We start from the raw sequence: 9,761 nt of genomic DNA, 5'->3' as shown, positions 1-9,761 counted from the left end.
AACACCACCGTCGCCGCCGTTCGCCTTAGCCGCTGTCTCCGACCACCCCTCGCTCCCCCGACCAGCTCAGGAGCTCCGCCACGACTCCCTCTTCCTCCCCACCGCTCCACAGCTCCCCGGAAGCCCTGCATCGCCGCCACGTCGCCGTTCCCCTCTTCGGGCTCCGACCACCGTCGCCGTCGAATTCGCCGTCTCCAGCGCGTCCCCGAGCCCGCTTCGACGCCCACTGCAACCGCGGTGAGCTACGCCACCGTTTCCCCCTCTCTTTCCCCTCGTTCCCTCACCGTAGCCACCTCCCCACCACGGCCGAACCTCCGCCGTCGCCGAGCTCGCCGTCGACGCAGCTCCGGTGACCATTTGGTCACCCCGGCGAGTCCAACGAGTTCACAAGACCCCGTAGAGCATCCCTAGCGCCTCGCTTTGCTCGACTTCGAGCTCCAGCACCGTTTCCGTGCACGACCGAACCCCGGCGGCCGCAGCCGAGCTCGCCGCCGTCGACTCCGGCCACCCCGACCCCAACGGGCTCCGCCAAGAGCTGCGGGTTGGCCTCAGCTCCACTCCGGTGGTCTCCGCGGCCCATTTGGTGGCCGAAATGGCCAAAACCACTTCCGCCGCCGCGTCGGGCTCGCCGGCGGCTAAATGCCGGTGCAGCCGACCGGGTTTGACCACGGGTGGGCCCTGGTTGACTCCCCTGAGTCAATGACAGGTGGGGCCCAGCCCTGTTAATTAAACAGGATTAGTTTTAATTAAGTTTTAATTAAAATAATCACCCTGACATGCGGGACCCACTGTCAGGTTTGACCCAGACCTGTTCCGTTGACCTGCTGACGTCACACTGACGTCAGGCTGACGCAGTAATTGATTTTCTGGATTTAAATTAAATCAGGAAATTCCAGAATATTATTTAAACTTCAAAAATTCATAACTTTTATTCTGTAACTCCAAATTGGACAAATTATATATGAAAAATGATCAGAAAAATCCAATCTATCCATCTGTACTATTTTCATGCATGATCAAACAAGTTAAATTGATGTTTTAAGCAGAACAAGGAAAAGCACCTTAAAAGGCCATATTTGAATTTGAAATTTGAATCCTTGATTCAAATTTGTTCAAACCCTTCTGGTTTTAGTTGCATTAGCCCAATACACTCATATTGCCATGTTTCATGCATGCATCATATTGTTGCACATTGTTTGGTGATGTTTGTGTATCGGTGCTCTCTGCGGCAGGTTCTGTCCCCGAAGAGTACCCTGATTACCCTAACGAAGAACCGTATCAGTGCATCGAACCATCAGGCAAGCAACCAACCATTTGATCATATCGATACAATCCCATGTTCTCGCTCCTGCTCTCTTTTACTGCATTAAGACAACGCGATTCAAACTGCTGTGTGCTACGGTAGTTGAACCCATTTCCTCTGCATGACCTGTCATTGCCACAGTAACTAGATGAAACCCACTAGCATGTGTAGGAGTTGCTTGAGCCATATGTATGTGTTGTTCCTACCTTGCTATGCCTGCTATGCTTAGAGTCGTGTCAGGTCTGGTTCATCTGGGTGATGGGCTGGAGTGAAATGATTATGTCGGTAATGAGAGTGGTGTGGTGAACACGATTTGGTAAAGGTATCGATGAAAGGCCATGTAGGAGTACATGGTGGGTTGTTTCATTGAAGCCGACCTTAAGCACTGAGATCTGTATGTGTGATTTAAGATACAGCTACTACCATGCATTGGGCCCTGAAATATGACCCCGCTCGACTTCTTATTCACCCTAGCTCTCTGTCCAGGAGTTGCAAGTAGTTTCTGGTGTTTGTAGCCTACTGGAGGCCGTGGACAGCGCTGACCGTAGGGGTGGGCTGTGATGTGGTAGGTACGTGGCCGGGTGTACCGAATACCCGTTAGGTATCTCGGGAACCCTGTTCACATCGTTCGGGGCCGTATGGGAAACCTCGGCCGGACTCCCTGCGGATGGAACCTGGATAGGCGATAAACCTGGACTGGAGGCTTAGGTGATTAGGTAGGTCGTGGCCGACACCCACGTTGGGCTTCCGCTTGAAGGTTGCCGAGTACATGTCGTGTAAACGACGGTAAGTGGTGAGAGCGTGTATGAAGAAGTACACCCCTGCAGGGTTAACATGATCTATTCGAATAGCCGCGTCCGCGGTAAAGGACTACTTGGTTGCCTATACAGTTCATAGACAAGTAAATGGAAACTACTAAAAGCCTCAAGATAAGTGTGAGTGCCGAGGATGGCTCTTCCGTAGGAAGATGGAGGTGGATCCTCGGTAGTGTATTGAAGTGATGAGTAGTGGACTCGTGTGCGCAAAACCATTTCAAGTTGGAGTATCGTAGGATAGCCTAGCCAAGAGTCAAAGCTGGCTTGCTGCAATAACTCCACCAACCCTTCTTGATACTATGCATGTATGTAGGATCTGATGTAAGTCTTGCTGAGTACCTTTGTACTCATGTTGCTATAATCTACATTTTACAGAAGACGCTGCAACCCCTTCTGATGGGTTCTATGTAGACGTTGACATCAACGAGTAGGCTAAAGGCCCAGGTGGTGACCCTGAGCTTGTGAAGGACCATGTAGTATAGCTAGGCTTTCCAAGCCTCTTTTATTTTACTAGTTGTCTGTACTCAGACAAGTTACTTCCGCTGCTGGTTTGTATGACTGTATGACTTGAATGTTGGGTCGTGTGACCCGTACCTTTGTGTATGTTATGTATGGCTCTCTGAGCCTTAAATAAAGTACTTGTGTCGTAGAGTCATGTTGTGATGCTTCGTTGTATTTGCACATATTGAGCATATTGTGTGTATGATTGAAATGCTTGGTATGTGTGGGATCTGACTATCTAGTTGTTTATCTTTAGTAGCCTCTCTTACCAGGAAATGTCTCCTAGTGTTACCGCTGAGCCATGGTAGCTTGCTACTGCTCTGGAACACTTAGGCTGGCCGGCATGTGTCCTTCTTCGTTCCTGTGTCTGTCCCTTCGGGGAAATGTCACGCTTTGAGTACCGGAGTCCTGTTAGCCCGCTACAGCCCGGTTTACCGGAGTCCTGCTAGCCCAGTGCTACAGCCCGGACCCACTTGCTGATGACCGACACGTTCGAAGCTGGGTCATGGATGCCTGTCCCTGTAAGTCTGTGCCACTTTGGGTTTACGACTAGTCATGTCAGCCCGGGCTCTTTATCATATGGATGCTAGCGACACTATCATATACGTGAGCCAAAAGGCGCAAACGGTCCCGGGAGAAGGTAAGACGACACCCGTGGGGATACCGTGCGTGAGGCCGCAAAGTGATATGAGGTGTTACCAGCTAGATCGATGTGACATCGAGTCGGGGTCCTGACAGCCGTGTCCGTTGTAGGTCACCCTCCCTGACACCTGCATCGCTTTATTTAATTATTAACATAAATTACTTACAAACAAGTTTTGTGTGATTAGAAAATGAGCACCGACTTTTTCAATAAATAATATATTTTATTGACTTAAAATGGAGCATCAAGATGATACAAACATAATAAGCTGACGCTCAGCTTATATAATTAGGATGCACACGACCAACACAACACACACACATAGAAAACACGCTAGCAAATAGTAAAGTTATACTGTACAAGACAAGTTATGGATAGGCGAGGAAAAAAGATATCATAGAAAAATGAGCACCAACTTAAGAGAGAAGAAGAGACCTTGAGTCCTGAGTCTAGCATCCGTCCGGCCAAAGCCTTGAGCAACGTGGTCTTCCCGGACCCAGGAGACCCCAACAGCAAAGTCATCCTTGAAACAAACAAAATCAAAATGGAGAAGAGAAAAATTAGCCCATGCATGGAACAAACATGAAAACCCGAAGCTAGCTACCCATGATATGCAGTACCTGCGTGGCCTGATGATGGCATTGGTTTCATGGAGCAGCGCATGCTTCGTCTTCCAGGTGTTTGGTACCATACGCAACGTGTTCGCCACGTCCTAACACACCACGGTCGGGAACGGAATTGATTATTAATTACACCCTCTGTAAACTAATATTCCTGCTTCTGGTTATCAAATGGATATATATAAATACCATAAGAGCGTTGGTGGCGGCGTTGAGGATGGTCGGCGTCGCGCGGCCCCCGGCGGCGTAGGCCTCCGCCTCCACCGCCAGCCCCACCGCACGCACCTCGATCGTCGGAAGCTCCATTCCGACGCTGCAAACAAGTTGATGGACACAAATTAACACATGTACGATCGATGATTATGCGTGTCCAGTTCGCATGCATGCACGTACCGGTCGAAGCGGTTCTTGATCTTGAGCAGGAACCTTTCGTGGTCGTCGCCGGTGAAGCCGACTAGCTGCTCGACGAAGGACTTCGCCTCTGCCTCCGTCATGACCGCCGCCTCTCCCTGCTCCGCCGCCATTGTCTCATGCCACAAGAGTACGTACACAACTAGCTCCGCGTCTCGCTTCGCGTATATATAAGCTAGACGAGTACTTCCTCCGTAAGACTAATGTAATAGCGTTTAGATCACTACTTTAACGATTTAAACACTTTTATATTAGTTTATAGAGAGAGTAATGATTAGCTGTCAACAAAAAAGGAGTGCTGGTTAGTTGGTTCTGTTAGACTGTATAGCTCCTGTATATGTGTACGTATATGAATACGTACGATGTAACGTTGTACCCCCTTGTTATATATATATGAGATAGGCCACCCCTAGAGGGTTGAGCCAGTTCCCTAAACCTATTGTTTTACATGGTATCAAACTAGGTCTACGCTTCCGCTACACCCCAAGCCGCCGCCGCCCCACGTCGCGCCGTCGCCATCTTCGATCGCGCCGCCGCCACCATGTCGGGATCAGCCGCCTTGGGCTCCTCCACGGCCAGCTACCTGCCGGCCTCCCTGGCGGCCCTCCTCTCCCGGCCCCTCGACTCCGCCGCGGCTGCTTCACTCCCGATCGGAACGAGGAGCGTCGGCTCCTTCTTCTCCTCGTCGCCGGGAACCACGCTGGTGGTCCGCACTTCCAGCGCCACGACGGATGACTCCCTGCCCGCCTTCGCCAGCGCCAACGCTGCTGCCCCGATGGAGGCCTCTGACTCGGCCCTGATGGCCGGTCTCACCGCGTCGGGCGCGGCTCCTGCGCCATCGATCTCCGCGGTTGTGCCTGTCGCCACTGCCCCTATGGCGCCTTTGCCTCCGGCAGTCTCCACGGGTTCTCTACCGCCAACGCCGTTTCACTTCGGAAATCTTATCACCATCAAGTTGTCGGCGGACAACTACATCTTCTGGCGTGCGCAGGTCCTCCCGCTTCTTGGGAGTCATTACCTGCTTGGCTACGTCGACGGTTCTCTCCCCTGTCCTCCTGCGCTTATCGACAGCGTGCACGGCCCGGTCTACAATCCGGCGCACCGTGTTTGGATGGGGCAGGACCAAGCGAACCTCTCCTCCATCCAGGGGTCGCTCACTCCGGCCGTTGCCAGTCTTGTTGTCTTCGCCAAGACGTCTCATGAGGCTTGGACCATCCTTGAGCGCTCCTTTGCAGCACAGTCGCAGGCTCGTGTCTCTTCGCTCCGTCGTCAACTTGGGGAGTGTCAGAAACTTGACTCCACTGCCACCGAGTTCTACAACAAGGTCAAGGGCCTCGCCGACACGCTGGCTTCTATTGGACAGCCCCTTACTGACTCCGAGTTCAACTCGTTTATTGTCAATGGTCTTGATGAGGAGTATGATGCCTTAGTCGAGATCATTAACGAGCGGGGCAACTCCACACCCATGATGGCGCACGAGGTCTTTTCCCGTCTCCTTCTCACTGAGCAACGGGTTGAGACGCGTCGCTCCAGGAGCAGCGGCTCCCTCTCGGCCAACACCGCCACGAAGGGTGGCCGCGCATCTTCATCATCTCGGGTCCCTTCGGGGCTGCCACCACCGCCCACTTCGGCCCCCCCTCCTACTGCAACATTAACGGGGGCTGGCGGTCCTCGTGTGTGTCAACTTTGTGGTCGTGATGGACACTGGGCCTCTAAGTGTCACAAGCGCTTTCAGAAGAGTTTTCTGGGCCTCGGCAATGATGGCAAGGACACACGCAACTTTGCGCGCCAAGTGGCCATGGCAGAAAAACCGACGGCCACAAAGCAGCAAGGGCACACTCAGTCCTACTCTGTTGATCCTCACTGGTACATGGACTCCGGGGCAACGGAGCATCTGACGAGCGAGATGGGCAAGCTCCATACTCGCGAACCCTACCATGGCTCCAACAAAATCCACACCGCCAATGGAGCAGGTATGCATATATCTCATATTGGTCAAGCATCTATTCTTACTAGGCATGCAAATAGGAGTCTTCAGCTTCGTAATGTGCTTAGAGTTCCCTCTGTGACACGTAATCTACTTTCTGTTCCTAAACTCACACGTGATAATAATGTGCTTTGTGAATTTCATCCTTTTGATATTTTTATTAAGGATCGGGGCACGAGGGACATTCTTCTTAGCGGGCGGTTGTGCCAGGGCCTCTATCGTTTGGAGCATCCTGGTGTCGCTCGTGTGTTCAGTGGAGTTCGGGTATCTCCGTCACAGTGGCATGCTCGTCTTGGTCACCCGGCCACACCTATCGTTCGTCATGTTTTGCGTCGTCATGAGCTTCCTAGCATGTCTAGTAATAAAGATGTAGCAGTGTGTGATGCTTGTCAGCAAGGGAAAAGTCATCAACTTCCTTTTTCAGAGTCCAGTCGTGAGGTTAAACATCCTTTAGAACTTGTTTTCTCTGATGTATGGGGTCCTGCTCAGACTTCTGTCAGTGGTCACAATTATTATATCAGTTTCGTTGATGCTTATAGTCGCTTTACCTGGCTTTACCTTATTAAACGCAAATCTGATGTGTTTGACATTGTTGTTCAGTTCCAAAAACATGTTGAACGCCTTCTCAAGCACAAAATTGTTCATGTCCAGCCGGACTGGGGGGGTGAGTATCGCAACCTCAACTCCTTCTTTCAGTCGCTTGGGATCGCTCACCGTTTAGCATGTCCACATACACATCAACAGAACGGTTCTGTGGAACGTAAGCATCGTCACATTGTTGAAACTGGTCTTACTCTTTTGGCCCATGCATCGGTTCCGTTTCGGTTCTGGAGTGATGCCCTTACCACTGCATGTTTTCTCATAAACCGCACTCCCACTCGTGTTTTGAATATGAAGACTCCACTAGAAGTTCTCCTTAATGAACAACCTGATTATACCTTCCTTAAGGTTTTTGGGTGTGCTTGTTGGCCACATCTCCGTCCTTATAACAAACGCAAGCTTGAGTTTCGTTCCAAGAAGTGTGTTTTTCTTGGTTATAGCTCTCTTCATAAAGGTTACAAATGTCTTCATGTTCCCATAAATCGTGTCTACATATCTCGGGATGTTGTGTTTGATGAGCAAGTCTTTCCTTTTGCGAAGCTTCCTATGTCCACTGCTGAACCATTGCCTTTGCATTCATCCTCCGTTGCATCTGACCAATTTGATGATATTGCATACTCTCCTATTTTGCTGCCTAACCATGATGCAGGCACTGGACGTGGGGCTCGGTTGGAGATTTTGGAGGAGCCATCGTCTCCTCCTGATGATCGTGAGGTGTCCCTGCATGGCCTCGACGATCGTGCTCATGCACAACGGGCCGAACCTCCGCCTACGCTGACTGCTTCAGTGCCCCCGGCCTCTGGACCGGCGCCCTTGATCACCGGGCCATCTTCGTCGCCCATGGGCCCGGAGTCAGTTTCTGCGCCGGCCTTGTCGTTTCGCCCGGAGGTTTCGTCGTCTCGGCCTGTCACCACATCTGCTAAGCCGGCCTCGCCGCTTCGCCAGGAGGCCTCGCCGTTCTCTCGGCCCACCATCACGCCGACCTCGTCACCCACTCGGTCTGGTGCGGCTGGGCCGTGCTCGCCTGGTCTGAGCTCACCTGCCCCTGGAGTCCAGTCGCCGTTGCTCCTTGAGGCATCTCCATCGGTGGTCGAGGCCTCTCCATCATCGTCATCGCCTGCTTCGCCGTCTGTACACTCTGAGGCGTTGCCATCACCGCCACCTGTGCCTCCTGTGGCTCCTCAACGACCACATACACGGAGTCGCAGTGGAGTATTTCAGCCCAAACAGCGTACTGATGGTACGGTTGCCTGGTTGGCTGCATGCCTGGCTGCCATCCGTGCGGATCCTACCTCTGAGCCTCGTACGTATCAAGCTGCTCTCAGCATACCTCATTGGCGAGAGGCTATGGAACAGGAGTATCATGCTCTTCTTCGTAACAAGACATGGACCCTTGTTCCTCCACCACCCCGAGTTAATGTCATCGATTCCAAATGGGTTTTCAAAGTGAAGAAGCATTCTGATGGTTCTATTGAGCGCTACAAGGCGCGGCTGGTTGCTCGAGGATTTCGGCAGCGTTATGGTCTTGATTATGATGACACCTTCAGCCCAGTTGTTAAACCGACTACCATCAGGCTTCTTCTCTCTCTTGCAGTTACTCGGGGATGGTTTCTTCGTCAGCTTGATGTGCAGAATGCTTTTCTGCATGGTGTCCTGGAGGAGGAGGTCTATATGCGGCAGCCACCAGGGTTCTCTGATCCTGATCGTCCTGATTATCTGTGTCGTCTTACGAAAGCACTCTATGGTCTAAAGCAGGCTCCCCGTGCTTGGCATGCTCGTCTTGCGACAGCTCTCCGTGCTCATGGTTTTGCATCCTCGGCTGCTGACTCTTCGTTATTTCTTCTCCAACGGCCCGAAGTTATCATGTATTTGCTGGTCTATGTGGATGATATTATACTTGTCAGTTCTTCTCAGTCGGCTGCTTCTGCTCTTGTTCGGTCCCTTGGTGCTGATTTTGCAGTCAAAGATCTTGGGAAGCTTCACTACTTTCTTGGTGTGGAAGTCGCTTCTCTCTCTGATGGTCTTGTTATGACACAAAAGAAGTACTGTTTGGACTTGCTGCAGCGAGCTGGAATGCTTAAGTGCAAACCAACTACTACACCTATGTCTGCTACTGACAGGATTACTTCTATAGATGGTGAGCTCCTTCCCTCTGCTGATGCGACACAGTACAGAAGTATTGTTGGTGGGTTGCAGTACTTGACGATCACCCGTCCAGATATTTCATTTGCTGTCAACAGAGTATGTCAGTATCTCCATGCACCACGTGATGCTCATTGGTCTGCAGTTAAGCGCATCTTGCGTTACATTCGTTTCACATTGTCCTATGGATTACACATTCGGCCGAATCCCTCTGGGATCATTTCAGCATATTCTGATGCGGATTGGGCTGGCAGTCCGGATGACAGGCGATCCACGGGGAGCTATGCTTTGTTCTTTGGCTCTACTTTGATCGCCTGGAGTGCTCGGAAACAAGCTACTGTTTCACGTAGCAGTACTGAAGCTGAGTATAAGGCTGTGGCTAATGCAACTGCAGAGATTATCTGGGGCAGTCTTTACTTCAGGAGTTGGGTATATCTCAATCACAGTCTCCTATTCTTTGGTGTAATAACATCGGTGCTACATACCTATCTGCTAATCCAGTATTTCATGCCCGAACGAAACACATCGAAGTGGACTATCATTTTGTACGGGAACGGGTATCTCAGAAGCAACTACAGATCAAGTTCATCTCCTCCAAAGATCAACTTGCAGACATCTTCACCAAGCCGTTACCTCTTCCACAGTTTGAGCATTGTCGGCGCAATCTTACCCTTCTAGATTCTTTAGGAAGTGGCTAAAATTGAGGGAGGGTGTTAGACTGTGTAGCTCCTGTATATGT

The 9,761-nt window shown here is 51.2% G+C and overlaps 1 pseudogene; it reads right to left on the bottom strand.

The window, feature by feature from the left end:
- Positions 1-4,406, bottom strand: part of LOC119314797 — a 26,829-nt pseudogene extending 22,423 nt beyond the window's left edge.
- Positions 4,407-9,761: the final 5,355 nt, after the last annotated feature.

Source organism: Triticum dicoccoides, chromosome 6A (genome assembly GCF_002162155.2).
Source record: "Triticum dicoccoides isolate Atlit2015 ecotype Zavitan chromosome 6A, WEW_v2.0, whole genome shotgun sequence".
NCBI classification, from domain to species: Eukaryota; Viridiplantae; Streptophyta; class Magnoliopsida; order Poales; family Poaceae; genus Triticum; species Triticum dicoccoides.
This window is presented reverse-complemented; position numbering and strand designations above follow the sequence as displayed.